General features: G+C 30.7%; 1 protein-coding gene across 1 annotated transcript in view; it reads left to right on the plus strand.

The window, feature by feature from the left end:
• LOC101899842 (G-protein coupled receptor dmsr-1) overlaps nt 1-19,153 on the plus strand; it is a 455,946-nt gene that overhangs the window by 191,966 nt on the left and 244,827 nt on the right. The window contains exon 3 of the mRNA XM_059130806.1: nt 6,227-6,275. The gene's annotated coding sequence lies outside the window, so the exon portion shown is untranslated. The remainder of the gene's footprint in view (nt 1-6,226; nt 6,276-19,153) is intronic.

The raw sequence follows: 19,153 nt of genomic DNA on the forward strand, positions 1-19,153 counted from the left end.
AATCTACCATCCTCACACCATATCTTCTGTTGATAGAAACATAAGAATGTATGAAGTTTAGAAAGAATCGGATGTATATTTCACCTTTTGTGAGGGGTTATAATTATTTAAAAATTTTGACTCTTTGTGGGGGGGGGTACCGAGAGGGGTAGCCCTACATCTACCATCTTCACACCATATCTTCTGTTGATAGAAACTTTAGAATGTATGAAGTTTAGAGAGAATCAGATGCTTATTTCGCATTTGACGAACTTCATGACTATTCTAAATTTTTGACCCCTTGTGTGGGATATACCAGAGAAAGTGGACCTATATATCGCATCTTCACACCAGACCTTTTTTTACGAAAAATATTGGGATGTGTAAATTTTAGAAAGAATCAGATACTTATTCCACATTTCATGAACTTTATGGCTATTCTAAATTTTGACCCGTTGTTGTGGGAAAGTACCAGAAGGAGCGGTCCGACATATTCCATTTTTATGCCAGATCTTGTATAACTAGAAATCTTGGAATGTGTGAAGTTTAAAAAGAGTCAGACGTTTGTTTCGCATTTTATGAGAGATACAATTATTCAAAATGTTGATCCCTCTGTGGGAGAGTTACCAGAAGGAGTGGGTCGATATATTACATCTTCACACCAGATCATGTGTAGGTAAAAAAAATTGAAATGTGTAAAGGAATCGGATGCTCATTTCGCATTTTATGAGCGTTTTGGTTATTTAAAATTTGGATCCTTTGTGGGAGAGGTACCAAAAGGAATGGTCCGATCTCTACCATCTTTATAACAGATCTTGTGTTAATGGAAATATTGAGATGTGCAGAGTCTAAATGGAATCGGATGTTGATTTCACGTTTTAGAAGCTTCATGGATATTAAAATTTTTGACCCTTTGTGGGGGAGGCAACAGAAGGAGTGGTCCGATACATTACTTATTCATAGCAGATCTTTTGTTAGTAGAAATAATGGGATGTGTGAAATATAAAGAGAATCGGATGTTAATTTCGGATCGTTTTGATTATTCAAAACTTTAACGCTTTTTGGGGGAGGTACCAAAAGGAATAGTCGAATCTCTACCATATTTATAGCAGATCTTGTATTGATGAAAATATTAAGATGTACTAAGTCTGAATGAAATCGGATGTTAATTTCGCGTTTTATGAGCCTCATGGATATTCGAAATGTTCACCCTTTTGTGGAGAAGGTACCAGAAAGAGTATTCCGATATATTCCATCCTCACAACAGACCTTGCGTTAAAAAAAAATGTTGTGGTGTGATTTGAAGACAATCGGATTCTTACATCACATTTTATAAGAGTTGTAATTATTCAAAATTTTGAACCTTTGTAGGGGAGGTACTTGATGGAGTGGACCGATATTGTCCATTTTCGCACCTGACCTAGCACGGATGCAAATGTTAGGATTTGCAAAGTTGTAACAAGAACGGATTATCCTTTCTCTTTCTGTGCTGCAAAAAAATATTTATTTTTTTTTTTTGGAAATTTCGACCTTTTTTTGGGGTAGTTACCAGAAGGAGTGGACCGAAATTGTCCATCTCTGAACTCGATATAAGTTTGATAATAATATTACGATGTACCAAGTTCCGACTAAGTCGATTATTTCCTCCGAGAGTTACCGTGCTCATCAGCCAGCCAGAAGGATGGATGGACACCCCTAGATCGACTTCAAATATTTAAATTTAACTTTCGATGAGGCACGTTTTGACCATATCAAATGATATGTACCCTCTGTAGCCATATGGCTGAGGGTATAAAAATTTCCGGTTGAGCATTTAAAGAATTTTGTTTACTTTGTCCTTGTAATAAAATGATTTTTGATTATTGAGAAAATCTCCAAAAATTCACTCTAGATCTAGAATGTTGTTAAAAGTCAACCTTTACCGGTGTGATGGTCTTTGAAGAAATATTCCTAAATATTCCTTGTTGGTTGGCGATTGGTACTTAAAATATTCTTAAAAATTCCTTGATTGTTGGCCTGCTGGTCCTTGAATTAATAATGTTAAAAGATATCCGTTTGGTGGCCTGTAGGTTGATTGGAAAAAATATTTAAAAAAAAAAAAAAAATTACCTTTGGTAATCCGATGTTGTTTCAACATTTTCCCTAAGAAAATCTTTATTTTTCAAAAATTTTTGTTTGACGACAAAAGCTTACCTTTATTTGCGGAGAAAATACCAAACCAATCCCTCTTTTATATTCCACCCAAAAATACATTGAAAGTAACCACAAGGAACATCCTTTAAATATCCTTCTTTTCCATTGCTTCGCTTTTAAGGTAAACATTCTCGACGGTGTTCACTTCAAGAATTCCAAATGGAATCCTGAAATGAAGGAGTTTCATGGAAGTAAATGTAAACAACACAGCCGCATCTGAGAAGCTAACGACATATGAGGGTGTGTGTGTAGGTGTGTATGTATGTTGATGCCTTCAATGGAATGGACAAAATCTCATACGGAACTGTTGTTTTGTACACAAGACAAATACAAAAACAACAACAACGAAAACAACAATGGCAACAGTATGGCGTTAATATTCTTTCCTTGGCTTTACTCAGTTTGAAAGTGCGAAAAATTCGAAAGGAGAAAGTAAGAGTTTTCTGCAAACTCTTATGACTTTAAGAGTGTATGCGAAAATTTTATAAGGATCTACAAACGTGGATTTTTAAAGAATATTTTTTTCAAGGATCTACAAACGTGGATTTTTAAAGAATATTTTTTCAAGGATCTACAAACGTGGATTTTCAGAGATTTTTTTTTTCAAGAATCTACAAACGTGGATTTTTAAAGAATATATTTTTTCAAGAATCTACAAACGTGGATTTTTTAAGGATATATTTTTCAAGGATCTACAAACGTGGATTTTTAAAGAATATATTTTTTAAGGATCTACAAACGTGGATTATTAAAGAATATTTTTTCATGGATCTACAAACGTGGGTTTTTAAAGAATATTTTTTCAAGAATCTACAAACGTGGATTTTTAAAGAATATTTTTGCCAGGACGAAATGGGGATTTTTAAAGAATTCTTTTTCACTAATCTACGAACGTGGATTTTCAAAGAATATTTTTTTAAAGGATCTACAAACGTGGATTTTTAAAGAATATTTTTTCAAGGATCTACAAACGTGGATTTTTAAAGAATATTTTTTCAAGGATCTACAAACGTGGATTTTTAAAGAATATTTTTGCAAGGATGAAATGGGGATTTTTAAAGAATTTTTTTGCAAGGACGAAATGGGGATTTTTAAAGAATACTATTTCAAGAATCTACGAACGTGGATTTTCAAAGAATATTTTTTCAAGAATCTCCAAGCGTAGATTTAAAAAAATGTTTTCAAGGATCGAACGTGGATTTAAAAAAATGTTCTCAAGGATCGAACGTGGATTTAAAAAAATGTTCTCAAGGATCGAACGTGGATTTAAAAAAAATGTTCTCAAGGATCGAACGTGGATTTAAAAAAAATGTTCTCAAGGATCGAACTTGGATTTAAAAAAAAATGTTCTCAAGGATCGAACGTGGATTTAAAAAAAGGTTCTCAAGGATGGAACGTGGATTTTTAAAGATTTTTCAAACGTTTGGTGGTCCGAAGGTCCTTGAAAATTATTCCTTAAAAAAATCCATTTCGGTTGATATGATGTTTCTTGATCTATTGGTCCTTTAACATTTTTCTTTCAAATTCCAAGATTGGTGATATGATGGTCCTTTAAAAATATTCTTAAAACAAAAAAAAAAATATTTTTCGTTGAAAGGTCCTTGAAAAAATTGATTAAAAAAAAATTCACCTTTGTTGATCTAAAGGTCCTTGAAAAAATAGATTTTAAAAATTTTCGTTTGTTGATCTCAAGGTCCTTCAAAAAAATATTCCTTAAAAAACCCAAGTTTGTTTCCTTGAAAAAATATATTTTAAATTATCCACGTTTGTTGGCCCAAATATCCTTGAAAAATTTAATTTAAATTATTTACATTTGTTGCTCTAAACGTCTTTGAAAAGTAAATTTTAAAACCCCCAAGTTTGTTGGTCTAAAGGTCCTTGGAGAAATATATTTTAAATAATTCACGTTTGTTGGTCTAAAGGTCCTTGATGAAATATATTTAAAAAAAAAAACCAAGTTTGTTGGTCAAAATATCCTTGAAAAAATATATTTAAAAAAATCCACGTTTGTTGGTCTAAATATTCTTGAAAAAATATATTTTACAAAATCCACGTTTGTTGGTCCAAATGTCCTCGAAAAATATTTTTTAAATAATTTACGTTTGTTGGTCCTAATGTCCTTGAAAAATATTTTTTAAATAATTTACGTTTGTTGGTCCAAATGTCCTTAAAAAAAATATTTAAAAAAATCCACGTTTGTTGGCCTAATTGTCCTTGAAAAAAATATTTAAAAAATCCACGTTTGTATATCCTTGAAAAAATATTCTTTAAATATCCACGTTTGTAGATCCTTGAAAAAATCCACGTTTGTAGATCCTTGAAAAAATATTCTTTAAAAATCCACGTTTGTAGATCCTTGAAAAAATATTCTTTAAAAATCCACGTTTGTAGATCCTTGAAAAATATTCTTTAAAAATCCACGTTTGTAGATCCTTGAAAAAATATTCTTTAAAAATCCACGTTTGTAGATCCTTGAAAAAATATTCTTTAAAAATCCACGTTTGTAGATCCTTGAAAAAATATTCTTTAAAAATCCACGTTTGTAGATCCTTGAAAAAATATTCTTTAAAAATCCACGTTTGTAGATCCTTGAAAAAATATTCTTTAAAAATCCACGTTTGTAGATCCTTGAAAAAATATTCTTTAAAAATCCACGTTTGTAGATCCTTGAAAAAATATTCTTTAAAAATCCACGTTTGTAGATCCTTGAAAAAATATTCTTTAAAAATCCACGTTTGTAGATCCTTGAAAAAATATTCTTTAAAAATCCACGTTTGTAGATCCTTGAAAAAATATTCTTTAAAAATCCACGTTTGTAGATCCTTGAAAAAATATTCTTTAAAAATCCACGTTTGTAGATCCTTGAAAAAATATTCTTTAAAAATCCACGTTTGTAGATCCTTGAAAAAATATTCTTTAAAAATCCACGTTTGTAGATCCATGAAAAAATATTCTTTAAAAATCCACGTTTGTAGATCCTTGAAAAAATATTCTTTAAAAATCCACGTTTGTAGATCCTTGAAAAAATATTCTTTAAAAATCCACGTTTGTAGATCCTTGAAAAAATATTCTTTAAAAATATTTTAAATAATTCACGTTTGTTGGTCTAAAGGTCCTTGAAGAAATATATTAAAAAAAAGTCCAATTTTGTTTGTCAAAATATCCTTGAAAAAATATATTTTAAAAATCCACATTTGTAGATTCTTGAAAAAATGTATTTTAAAAATCCACATTTGTAGATTCTTGAAAAAATGTATTTTAAAAATCCACATTTGTAGATTCTTGAAAAAATATTCTTTAAAATATTTTAAATAATTCAAGTTTGTTGGTCTAAATGTCCTTGAAGAAATATATTTAAAAAAAGTCCAAGTTTGTTGGTCCAAATATCCTTGAAAAATATATTTTAAAAAATCCATGTTTGTTGGTCTAAAGGTCCTTGAAAAAATATATTTAAAAAATCCACGTTTCTTGGTCTAAATGTCCTTGAAAAAAAAAATATTTAAAAAATCCACGTTTGTTGGTCTATATATGTAAATTTAAAAAAAATATATTTTAAATAAAGGTCCTTGGAAAATATATATTTTAAAAATTTACTTTTTTTGGTCTATAGGTCCTTGAAAATGTTGGTAGTTGTTGGTCCTTGAAAAAGTATTCTTAAAAAATCCATGTTTGATGGTCTGTTGGTCGTTGGGCAAAAATGTTTTAAAACCCTTAAAAAATATTTGAAAAAAAACATCCACCCTTAACTCTCCCATGAGGACATCTCATTCATTTCCATGTCAAGTGCCAAACAATACCTAGGGGCACCCGCTTTATTTGTTCTTTCCCAACATGTTCATTTGTTGTCTAATTCAACAAAAACGAATGAAGAAAGTTTGAAATGAAAAATGTCTTGAAAATAAATTAAAATTCAAATAAAAGGACTATTTGACATTACAAATTACACGTGCTTACACATCTGTCATTCGCTCTTCTTCGCCCGGCAAATGAATAATTACACAGTTAATAAGTTGAATTAGCGTTTGAGTTATTTTTATTTTTTCTTTCTTTTCAGCTACTGCACCTGGCAGTCGAAGAACACGTGGTGTGAGTTTGGGGAAAAGGTGAGTGACTAATTGCCTCATCAACGCCAAGACAAAACGACTGAAGGAAAAAATCTGGAAATTTGACATGGATATCTGTAATAATGTGTGTTGTTGAGGTACACCTGGGTGTTTAGAATTGTGTACTAAAAGGTATTAAAGTGGGCCAAAAACCCACGTACCAAAATTTTGTATTTTTAAAGCAAAAATATTGAATTTCGACGATAAGGTTGCGATGGGTGCTTGGCGTGAAATATTTTTAAATTCTTGAAAGTTCGTACCAAAAGGTCCCTAGAAGTACTGAATTTAGTACTTTTGGAACTAAATATGTTTGGAATATCAAATATTTAAAGTAAGTGGTCTATGCGTGGATAAAACTTTAAAATTTTGTTAAACTACATTAGACCGAAACTTAGAAGGAGAGGAAGAGAATCACCTCCCCCCCTGCCAAAAAAAAAACAAAGAAACTCAAAGACATTCCTCAATTTCCCCATTCACTCTACTTTCAATAACGAAATACATGTATATCCCTCTCTTCATATTTTCTGTCGACAAACTCCCTCCAACCCCCCTTCATCATCTTTAATTTGCTTTTTTTCCAATTCTACGAAAAGCCATTCATCATTGTGACCAACTCGCAAATGAGAATAAGATTGAAAAAATGTTGTGTCACTTTCCCAGCAGCAGCGTCACCGATGACATCTCGGCACTCCAACAATTGAATCATTTTGACAACCTCAAGTCCAAGGATCAAACTGTTAATGATGCCGTGTTTTAATGAATGGCCAGCCTTTATTGTGTCTCAGGCTACGATGGGAGATGTCAACCAACTGCGATTGACATCGAAGGAGGCATTGTGGTTTTGTCTATCATTACAAAATCATTTAAAGGGAGTGTGACAAAAGCAAAGAAGGTCCTTTTGTTTTGGGAGTGAAAATCAATCAAGGATTATTGAATCTGTAAATACGGAATTTTTTAAAGAATATCTTAGCAAGGACCAGGAGACCATTTTTAAAGAATAAAGAATACTTTTTCGGGGACAAACTCATACCTCCAGACGTGGATTTTGAAAGAATATTTTTTCAATGACCTACTGACCACCAAAAGTGGATTTTAAACGGATTTTTATTTCAAGGACTTACTGACCTCTAACCTTGAATTTTTAAAGAATTTTTCTTCAAAGACCAACAGGTCTTCAAATGTGGATTTTTAAAGAATATTTTTTAAGGATCAAAAGTGGATTTTTAAAGAATATTTTTTTAAGGATCAAATGTGGATTTTTGAAGTATATTTTTTCAAGGATCATCCGTTCTTCAGACGTTGATTTTTTAAGAATATTTTCAAGGATCAGCAGTCCTCCAGACATGGATTTTTAAAAAATATTTTTTCAAGGATAAAACGTGAATTTTTCAAAGGATATTTTTTAAGGATCGTGGATTTTTTAAAGAATATTTTATTAAAGATCTACAAACGTGGATTTTTAAAAAATATTTTTTCAAGGACAAAACCAGAATTTTTAACGAATATTTTTTCAAGGAAAAACCAGGATTTTTAACGAATATTTTTTCAAGAACAAAGAGTCCTCCAAACTCGGATTTTAAAGAATATTTTTTTAAGGACAAAACGAGGATTTTTAAAGAATTTTTTTCAAGGATCAAACGTGGATTTTCAAGGAATATTTTTCAAGGATCAAACGTGGATTTTCAAAGAATATTTTTTCAAGGATCAAACGTGGATTTTCAAAGAATATTTTATCAAGGATCAAACGTGGATTTTCAAAGAATATTTTTTCAAGGATCAAACGTGGATTTTTAAAGAATATTTTTTCAAGGATCAAACGTGGATTTTTTAAAGAATATTTTTTTCAAGGATCAAACGTGGATTTTTTAAAGAATGTTTTTACAAGAACCAACAGACCTCCAAAGGTAGATTTTCAAAGAATATTTTGTCAAGGATCATCAGTCCTCCAGACGTGAATTTTTTAAAGAATGTTTTTACAAGAACCAACAGACCTCCAAAGGTAGATTTTCAAAGAATATTTTGTCAAGGATCATCAGTCCTCCAGACGTGAATTTTTTAAAGAATGTTTTTACAAGAACCAACAGACCTCCAAAGGTGGATTTTCAAAGAATATTTTGTCAAGGATCATCAGTCCTCCAGACGTGGATTTTTGAAAAATTACTTTTTCAAGGATCAAGGATTTTCAAAGAATATTTTTTTAAGGACCAACTGACCTTCAAACTTGGATTTTTATCGAATGTTCTTTAAGGATCTCTAAACGTGAATTTCCCAACTTGGGTTTTTAAAACACATTTTTTCAAAGATCTCCCAACACGGCTTTAAAAAAAGTATTTTATCAAGGATCTCCTAACGTAGATATAAAAAATATTTTTTTTCAAGGACTTACTGATCTCCAAGCGTGGATTTTTAAAGAATATTTTTTCAAGAACTATTAGACCTACACAACGTGGATTATTAAAACATATTTTATTTTAAAATATTTTTTTCCCAACTTGAAATTTGAAAAAATATTGTTTCAAAGATCTCCCAATACGGCTTTTTAAAAAAATATTTCATCAAGGATCTCCTAACTTAGATTTAAAAAAAATAGTTTTTCATGGACCTACTGACCTCCAAGCGTGGATTTTTAAAGAATATTTTTTCAATGACCTTAAGTACCACAAAACGTGGATTTTTTAAGAAAAAAAATCAAAAAGAATAAGTCTTCCAAACTGGGTTTTTTAAAGAATATTTTCCGCTAGGACCAAGGATTTTTAAAGAATATTTTTCAAGGAGCAACAGATCTCCAAAGGGGATTTTCAAAGTAAATTTTTGCAAGGATAATAAGTCTTCGAAACTTGGATTTTTAAATAATGTTCTTTAAGGGTCCCTAAACGTGTATTAAAAAAATATTTCTCCCAACGTGAAGTTTTACAAAATATTTTTTTGAGGATATTTCAAAATATTTCTTCACGGACCAAACGACTAATAAACGTGATTTTTTAAAGAATATCTTTTCGAGGACCAAACGAGGAAATATGTTTCAGGACCAAAACGCCAAAAAAGTGGATTGAAAACTGTTTTCTCAAGGACCAATAAAGTGCAGTTTTAAAGAATATTTTTTTCAAGGATCATCAGTCCTTAATTGTGGATTTTAAAGAATATTTTTAAAGGACCGAACGAGGATTTTTAAAGGAAATGGTTTTTGAGACCAAACGATGATTGAAAATAATTTTAGATTTTTATAGAATATGTTTTCCAGGATCAACAGATCTCCAAACGTAGCTTTTTAACGAATATTTTTTCAAGGACCTTCAGACTCATAGGAATATTTTTTAAAGGGCCGCCATATCCCCAAAGATGATTTTTTTTAAGTATTTTTTGTCAAGGACCATCGGACGTACCAATGAACTTGGATTTTGGACAATATTTTTTAAGGACCTAACTGGAATTTTTCAACGGTATTTTTTCGAGTATCACCGGACCGTGGATACTCTAATATGTTTTTTTAAAGGACCTAATGGGGATATTTAAACAATATTTTTCACAGACCTTACGTAAATCTTAAAGAATCTAATGCTGATATTTAACCTATACATTAGGAAATCTTTTCAAAAGTATTTTTCCAAGGACAATGTGGATTATCCAACAATAATTTTTCATGGAAAGTACATGCATTTTTTGAGGGACCTAACATGGATTTTCCGAAAACATTTTTTCAAGGACATAATTTTAATTTTTTAACAATTTTTTGGAGGACCTTATGTAAATTTTTGATAGTCGTAGCAGTCATTCTTCAGTTAGCCACAAGTCAAAAAATTAAGTCTAGACCAACTGTGCATCTTTTAACCTAACATAGCCTAACGTGAATATGACAATATTTTTTCCAGGGACCCTACATGGATTTTGTAATTTTTCAAGGACCTCACATAGATTTTTTAAAACATTTTAGAGGACCTAACGTGGATTTTGAACGATACTTTTTAAGGAGCATCAGAACACCAAATGAGGATTTTTTAAGGAACGTCTTTTGAATACTTGGAGTTTTTCAAGGACCTCTGATGTGGCACTCAGGAAGATTCTTTCAAGGACTTTTTATTTGCAAGGATTTTTAAGATTTTTTCAAAGTCTTTTGAAGCCATGCGAGTATGCAGAAAATCTCTTCTTTTGTCTTGAGAAGATTCCGCACTTTATATTTCCATAAAACTCAGCAAAGAATATTAAAGCCAAACCTCCATCAAGGTTGTTGTTGTTGTTTTTTTCTTTGTATCTGTCTTGTATACAAAACAACAGTTCGGAATAAGATATTGTCCATTTCACTGAAGCCATCAACATACATACACACGTACACACGCACACACTCACATGTCTTTAGCTTCTCAGATGCTGCTGTGTTGTTTACATTTGCTTCCATGAAACTCCTTCATTTCAGGATTCCATTTGGAATTCTTGAAGTGAACACCGTCGAGAGTGTTTACCTTAAAAGCGAAGCAATGGAAAAGAAGGATATTTAGGATGTTTAAATGGGTATCGCTTCTTGTGATTACTTTAAATGTGTTTTTGGGTGAAACATAAAAGAGGGATAGTTTTTAGTATTTTCTCTCCAAATAAATATAGGCTAATAACTTTGGCAAACATAGAAACCTTCAAAGCTGGATTTTCAAAGAATATTTTGTCAAGGACCAACAGACCTCCAAACTTGGATTTTTATCGAATGTTCTTTAAGGATCTCCAAACGTGAATTTCCCAACTTTGATTTTTAAAAAATATTGTTTCAAAGATCTCCCAACACGACTTAAAAAAAATACTTTATCAGGGATCTCCCAACGTAGATTTAAAAAAAAAAAAATATTTTTTCAAGGACTTACTGACCTCCAAGCGTGGATTTTTAAAGACAATTTTTTTAAGAACCATAAAACCTATACTACGCTGATTATTAAAAAATATTTTATCAAGGATTTCACAACTTGGATTAAAAAAAAAAAATTCACAGATCTCCCAATACGGGTTTTTTAAAAAATTTTATCAAGGATCTCCTAATGTAGATTTTTAAAAAAATATTTTTTAAAGGACTTACTGATCTCCAAGCTTGGATTTTTAAAAAATGTTTTTTCAAGGACCTTAAGACCTATGCCACATGGATTATTAAAAAATATTTTTTCAGGGACCTACTGATCTACAAGCTTGGATTTTTAAAGAATATTTTTTCAATGACCTTAAGTACCACAAAACGTGGATTAAAAAAAAAATCAAGGATAATCCGTCTTTCAAACGGGTTTTTTTTAAGGATATTTTCCCTTAGGACCAAGGATTTTTAAAGAATATTTTTCAACGAGCAACAGATCTCCAAAGGGGGACTTTCTAAGAAAAATTTTTCAATAATAATAATAATTTTGGCAAACATAGAGGTGTTAAATAAAAAAGTCTAAAATTGAGACTGCTATAACTATTTGTCCTTAAAATTCGTTTTAATTTTGATTTCTTTTTTAATTTTTAGGAAAAAATGTTAAAATTTTTTTTTCGAATTTTTTTTTTTAGGGCAACAATACCGGGATTACCAAAATATTTTTTCAAGGATTTCCGGATCAATAAACTTGAAGTTTCTGAGGATATTTATTCAAGGACCAAGGGACCATCAAACGTTGATTTTTTTAAATATTTCTTCAGGGACTATGGGACTTTGAATCGTGATTTCCATATCCATACTTTTAGACCTCTCGTATATCCTTACCTCCTTCCTTATTTCCTGACGTCAAAAATACTGTTTACCTTTCCTATACCTTATAAAATTAATTGTCAAAAAAAAGATTTTTTGTAACAGAGTAATGCAATCATTCCTTTTTGTTTTTTGTGAAATTTGACACTAATTAAACTCTGGCACTCCCCCACTTTGTCCCAGCAAATTGAACGAATGATAGATGTTCGCAATCGTTTTCTTCCATTCGTCATTCAAATCCTTCTTTTGCCAAAATGTCAATGCAATTTTTTTAGCTCGTATGTTTTTTGTTTGCGTTTCGCAAACAAACCTCATTCTCAATGTTAAGGATATGATGTCAAGTTTGTTTGGATTCGAGACACACCTATAAATCATTTACACATTGTTTCGGCATACGTAAACATGGAAGGAGAGCATTATCCTTCACGGTTAGTGCTTTCAATGGAACACAACGACACACACATAAATTATATATGCAAAGCAATTAATTAAAAGGAATTCCATAATGGGGTGGGTCGGTCGGATTGTTAGCCTCGAGCAGGTGTATGGTGTGGGAGGAATTCCGAGAAGCTTCAGTGGTTTCAATGGCCATGTGATCAATTTTTTTTAAGGACCTTCGGAACATCAAAGTTGGATTAAAAAACAAAATAAGGACCTTCAGAAAGACAAGTGTGGATTTTTAAAACAAATAATTTTTCAAGGATCAAACGTGGATTTTTAAAGGATATTTTTTTCAAGAATCTACAAACGTGGATTTTTAAAGAATATTTTTTCAAGGATCTACAAACGTGGATTTTCAAAAGAATATTTTTTCAAGGATCTACAAACGTGGATTTTTAAAGAATATTTTTTCAAGGATCTACAAACGTGGATTTTTAAAGAATATTTTTTCAAGGATCTACAAACGTGGATTTTTAAAAAATATTTTTTCAAGGATCTACAAACGTGGATTTTCAAAAGAATATTTTTTCAAGGATCTACAAACGTGGATTTTTAAAGAATATTTTTTCAAGGATCTACAAACGTGGATTTTTAAAAAATATTTTTTCAAGGATCTACAAACGTGGATTTTTACAAGAATATTTTTTCAAGGATCTACAAACGTGGATTTTTAAAGAATATTTTTTCAAGGATCTACAAACGTGGATTTTTAGAGAATATTTTTTCAAGGATCTACAAACGTGGATTTTTAAAGAATATTTTTTCAAGGATCTACAAACGTGGATTTTTAAAGAATATTTTTTCAAGGATCTACAAACGTGGATTTTTAAAGAATATTTTTTCAAGGATCTACAAACGTGGATTTTCAAAAGAATATTTTTTCAAGGATCTACAAACGTGGATTTTTAAAGAATATTTTTTCAAGGATCTACAAACGTGGATTTTTAAAGAATATTTTTTCAAGGATCTACAAACGTGGATTTTTAAAAAATATTTTTTCAAGGATCTACAAACGTGGATTTTCAAAAGAATATTTTTTCAAGGATCTACAAACGTGGATTTTTAAAGAATATTTTTCAAGGATCTACAAACGTGGATTTTTAAAAAATATTTTTTCAAGGATCTACAAACGTGGATTTTTACAAGAATATTTTTTCAAGGATCTACAAACGTGGATTTTTAAAGAATATTTTTTCAAGGATCTACAAACGTGGATTTTTAGAGAATATTTTTTCAAGGATCTACAAACGTGGATTTTTAAAGAATATTTTTTCAAGGATCTACAAACGTGGATTTTTAAAGAATATTTTTCAAGGATCTACAAACGTGGATTTTTAAAGAATATTTTTTCAAGGATCTACAAACGTGGATTTTTAAAGAATATTTTTTCAAGGATCTACAAACGTGGATTTTTAAAAAATATTTTTCAAGGATCTACAAACGTGGATTTTTAAAGAAGACTTTTTCAAGGATCTACAAACGTGGATTTTAAAGAATATTTTTCAAGGATCTACAAACGTGGATTTTTAGAGAATATTTTTTCAAGGATCTACAAACGTGGATTTTTAAAGAATATTTTTTCAAGGATCTACAAACGTGGATTTTTAAAGAATATTTTTTCAAGGATCTACAAACGTGGATTTTTAAAGAAGACTTTTTCAAGGATCTACAAACGTGGATTTTTAAAGAATATTTTTTCAAGGATCTACAAACGTGGATTTTTAGAGAATATTTTTTCAAGGATCTACAAACGTGGATTTTTAAAGAATATTTTTTCAAGGATCTACAAACGTGGATTTTTAAAGAATATTTTTTCAAGGATCTACAAACGTGGATTTTTAAAGAATATTTTTTCAAGGATCTACAAACGTGGATTTTTAAAGAATATTTTTTCAAGGATCTACAAACGTGGATTTTTAAAGAATATTTTTTCAAGGATCTACAAACGTGGATTTTTAAAGAATATTTTTTCAAGGATCTACAAACGTGGATTTTTAAAGAATATTTTTTCAAGGATCTACAAACGTGGATTTTTAAAGAATATTTTTTCAAGGATCTACAAACGTGGATTTTTAAAGAATATTTTTTCAAGGATCTACAAACGTGGATTTTTAAAGAATATTTTTTCAAGGATCTACAAACGTGGATTTTTAAAGAATATTTTTTCAAGGATCTACAAACGTGGATTTTTAAAGAATATTTTTTCAAAAATCTACAAACGTGGATTTTTAAAGAATATTTTTTCATGGATCTACAAACGTGGATTTTTAAAGAATATTTTTTCAAGGATCTACAAACGTGGATTTTTAAAGAGTATTTTTTCAAGGATCTACAAACGTGGATTTTTAAAGAATATTTTTTCATGGATCTACAATCGTGGATTTTTAAAGAATATTTTTTCAAAAATCTACAAACGTGGTTTTCAAATGAATATTTTTTCAAGGATCTACAAACGTGGATTTTTAAAGAATTTTTTTTCAAGGATCAACGCTGATTTTTAAAGAGTATTTTTTCAAGGATCTACAAACGTGGATTTTTAAAGAATATTTTTTCAAGGATCTACAATCGAGGATTTTTAAAGAATATTTTTTCAAGGATCTACAAACGTGGATTTTTAAAGAATATTTTTTCAAGGATCTACAATCGAGGATTTTTAAAGAATATTTGTTTTCATTATTTTTCAAGCACCGATCGCCGATTTTTCAACAATATTTTTCAAGCACCGATCGCGGATTTTTCAACAATATTTTTCATTCAAGGATACTTGCATTATTTTTTCTTTAATAATTTAGCTGACACTTTCTTTTTCGTTCTCCCTCTCACATTCTTTAAGTCCAGGTCATCGATTTTTTAAAATATTTTTCCATTTTTGGTTTTTTGAGGATTTTCAGATAAATTTCTTCAAATGTCATTTATTGCTTTATATTGTGGCTGTTACAGATATATTTATTGCTTTCGGTCTGAGCCACAGTAATGCCTTTTATGCTAAACTACTTAAAGCTGTCAGCCAGTCAGTCAGCCAGTTGGGCATGGCTGTCTCATCTACGTGTGTCAATCATGGCTTTGCTGTTGTAAGGGCATTGTTTGAGGGTTTTTATCCTTTTTTATATTCATTTTTTGTTTAAAGTATTTGTGGTTTACCGCAAAAAAAAACACTCTAAAAAAGATTTCCTAAGAAATTGACTGGTAAATCGAAATAATGTTAACATACAGTTGGAGGGCACGAGAGAGATACATATAACAATTTGCAGCTTTACACTTATACATACATATATATATATATATGTATGTTTTAGTGTGTGTGTGTTGTTGTGTATCGCATGGGAATGTGTTGAAAATCGTTTAACTTTTAACATTTTAAATGGGGGGTTTTTTATTTACTTTTTTAAATGTTATTAACTTGAAAATAAAATACAGTTTCAAAGCCCCCCAAGTGGAAAGGATTATACCTGGATGGTGTCAACTGCAATGTACCCTATTGAGAAATTAAAAATCAAAGAAAAAAAAAATCGCCCCCCATTTGGACATATATACAATAATTAGTTTTCCAGCAAAATTTTTGAGCTTTTACCGAATTAGGCACAATTTGACCCTTTCAGAGTCCTTTGAGCAGAATGGTCTTAAGGCAAAAAATATTCTACGTAAAATTTCACTATGTGCCGCGGAACAAATGAACATTGTAGCTATAAGAAATATCCATAAAATATCCGTCCCATTAGGTAAAATATTTCAGAATAATCGCTTTTTGGACTAATTTTGATCTGGTGCCAATTTAACCCTTTTAGAGTTCTTTGCGAGGGATGGTCTTAAGGGAAGAAATAATCTACATGAAATTTCATTATGGGTCACCGAACAAATGAAACTCGTAGCTATAAAATTTGCCAATTAAATATTCTGGCCAAATGGGTAATTATAGGAGATTAATAAATTTTCGTCATAATTTTTAAGTTTTTTTTATTAAGTACCAGTTGGAGCCTTTCGGAAAGATTTTTGAGAGATGGTCTTAAGGGGAAAAATATTCTGTATCGAATTTCGCTAGGGGTCATAGATCAAATGAAATCTGTAGCTATAAAATTTGTCTATGATATACCGTGCCCATTTTGCCAGTTTTTGCAAAGTATTATTTTTGGGTTAAGTTTGAACTTATCTCGATTCAAGGTCATTTTGAACCCTTCAGGGTTCTTTGAAAAATATTTGAAACATTCTTCACGAAATTTCACTATGGGTTGCCGAACAAGTGAAACTGATAGGTATAAAATTTGCAAATGTCTTGGTCTTTCCGGGTAATAATACAGAATACTAAGTTTTCGTCATAATTTTGAACTTATTTCAATGTGGTGCCTATTCGAAGCCTTTAAAGTTCTTCGAGGGGGATGGCACAAAGGGATAAAATAATGTAGATCGAATTTCACTAAGGGTCACCAAACAAATCTAACCCGTAACCATAAAACTGGTCTACGAAAATTCGTCACCATTTGGGCCAATATTGCAGATTAATACATTTTCGTCATAATTTTTAACCTATTTTGATGAAGGGACAAATTGACCCCTTCTCAATCATTTCGGCGGAATGGTCTTAATTGAAAAAATGTTTTGTATCAAATTTTACTATGGGTCACCGAACAAAATAAACCTATGGCTATATGATCCATAAAAAATCGGGTCCATTTGGTTAATTATTGTAAAAATAATTATTTTGGGCTAATTTTGAACTTATTATGGTTCAAGGCCAATTTCATCCCTTCAGAGTCCTTTGAGTGGCGTAATCTTAAAGGAAAAAATATAGTGCCTCAAATTTTACTATGACCGAACACGTGGTAGCTCTAATTCTTACCCTTATAAACAAAAAATCGGGCCAATTTTGGCAAACATTTTCAGAATAATATTTTTGCGACAATATTGAACTCGTTTTGATTTTGTGACAATTTGACCCTCTTAGAGTCCTTGTAGAGATGCTCTGACGGGTACAAATATTCCCCACTAAATTTCAATTTAGGTCACCAAACATATGAAAGCAGTAACTATAACCCATATCAATAAAACATCGGATCCATTATGCCAAATATTGCAGAATAATGTTTTTGGGCTTATTTTGAACTTGTTTCCATTTAGTGCTAATTTGAACCTTTGCAAGTCCTTTGAGTGGGGTGGTCTAAAGGGGAAAATATTCCATATCAAATTTTACTATGAGTCACCGAACACATGAAACCTCTAATTGTTACCCATACTAACAAAAAATTAGCCTTATTTTTTCCAAATGTTCATAATAATATTTTTGGGACAATTTTGAACTTCTATTGATTTTGTGGCAATTTGACCCTCTCAATGTCCTTGTAGATAGACGATCTGAAGGGAAAAAATATTCTTCATCAAATTTCACTATAGGTCACCTATCTATAAAAAATCGGTTCCATTTCGTTAATCATTCGAGAATAATGATTTTGGGCGAATTTTAAACTTATTTTGGTTCAGGGCCATTTTGACCCCTTAAGTGTCCTTTGAGTGGGCTGAGCTTAAACTTTATAAAATTTCACTATGGGTCACCGAACACATAGAACCTCTAATTGTTACCCGTATTAATAAAGAATCGGACTCATTTTGGCAAAACTTTCGAAAAAAAAATTTTGTGATAATTTTGAACTTCTTTTGATTTTGTAGCAATTTGAGTCTATCAAAGCCCTTGTAGGGAGTTGCTCTAAAAGGGAAAAATATTCTTCGTCAAATTTCACTATAGGTCACCAAACAAATAAAATCTGTGGCTATATGATATATTCATAAAAAATTGGTTCCATTTGGTCAATTATTGAAGAATAATGATTTTGGGCTTATTTTGAACTTGTTTCTATTTAGTGCCAATTTGAACCTTTGCAAGTCGTTTGAGCGGGGTGGTCTAAAGGGAAATATTATACTATATAATATTTCACTATGAGTTACTGAACATATAAAAACTCTAATTGTTACTCATGTGGAGAAATAATCGGACCTATTATGGCAATTTTTTTTTTTGAAATGTTTTTGCGATATTTTTTAACTTCTTTTGATTTTGTGCCAATTTGAGCTTTTCAGAGATCTTGTAGGGAGATGCTATGAAGGTAAAAAATATTCTACACCAAATTTCACTATGGGTCACCAAACAAATAAAATCTGTAGCTCTATGATATATCCATAAAAAATTGATTCCATTTAGTAAATTATTGCAGAATAATGATTGTTGGTAAATTTTAAACTTATTTTAATTCAAGACCATTTTGACCGCTTTAGAGTCCTTTGAGTGGGATAATCTTAAAGGAAAAAATAAACTTCACTAAATTTCACTATGGATCATCGAACACATGGAGCCTCTAAATGTTACCCATATGTATAAAAAATCGGATCCATTTTGGTAAAACTTTTGGAGAAAAAAAAATTTTTATGGTAATTTCGAACTTTTTTTGATTTTGTGGCAATTTGACCCTCTCAAAGTCCCTGTGGAGGGACGTTCTTAAAGGAAAAAATATTTTACACTAAATTTCCTTATAGGTCACCAAACAAATAAAATCTGTGGCTATATGATGTATCCATAAAAAATTGGTTCCATTTGGTCAATTATTGAAGAATAATGATTTTGGGCTTATTTTGAACTTGTTTCCATTTAGTGCCAATTTGAAACTTAGGAAGTCCTTTGAGGGGGGTGGTCTAAAGGGAAATATTATACTATATGATATTTCACTATGAGTCACTGAACATATAAAAACCCTAATTT

This window comes from Musca domestica, unplaced genomic scaffold (assembly GCF_030504385.1).
Source record: "Musca domestica strain aabys unplaced genomic scaffold, Musca_domestica.polishedcontigs.V.1.1 8, whole genome shotgun sequence".
Taxonomy (NCBI): Eukaryota; Metazoa; Arthropoda; class Insecta; order Diptera; family Muscidae; genus Musca; species Musca domestica.